This window comes from Echinops telfairi, unplaced genomic scaffold, assembly GCF_000313985.2.
Source record: "Echinops telfairi isolate 266 unplaced genomic scaffold, ASM31398v2 ScPeMD7_7458;HRSCAF=8496, whole genome shotgun sequence".
Taxonomy (NCBI): domain Eukaryota; kingdom Metazoa; phylum Chordata; class Mammalia; order Afrosoricida; family Tenrecidae; genus Echinops; species Echinops telfairi.
In genome coordinates, this window is record NW_022111358.1 from 900,857 (window position 1) to 901,539 (window position 683).

The following is a 683-nucleotide window of genomic DNA, read 5'->3' on the forward strand; positions in this document are numbered from 1 at the left end:
ATATTTGAGCCTATTGTTGCAGGTACTGCATCACTCAGTCGTATTAAGGATCTTCCTCTCTTCCATTGATCCTCTAGCAAGCAGGATGCCTTTCTCCAGGGACTGGCCCCTCCTGATAACAAGTCCAAAGGATGCGAGACAAGTCTTGCCATTCTTGTGCTAAGGAGCATTCTTTTGAGACAAATTTTTTCCTTTTCTGATAGTCCATATTCTTTACGAATAATCAACTGTCCCTATTCTTTTCTGATAGTCAATATTCCTTACCACATCAATTCGAAGACATCCGCTTTTCTTCAGTCTTCCATATAAGAAAGCTTTCACATGTATATGCGGCGACTGAAAATACCATGGCCGAGGTCAGCATACCTTAGTCCTCCAAGTGACTCCTTTGCTTTTTAACACTCTACGGAAGTCTTTTGCTGCAGGTTTGCCCAAAGCAGTATGTTGTTTCCTTTCTTGAATGCTGCTTCCATGGGCGTTGACAATGGATCTAAGTAAAATGAGATCCTTGACAATTTTAATCTTTTCTCTCTTTATCATGATGTTGCTTATTGGTCCAGTTGCAGCTTTCTGTTGAGGTGTAACCCAGACTGAAGGCTGTAGACTTTGAGCTTCTTCAGTAGGATCTTCATCAGTAAGTGATTCAAGTTTTCTTCGCCCATGAAAGCAATCATGGAGGCAAT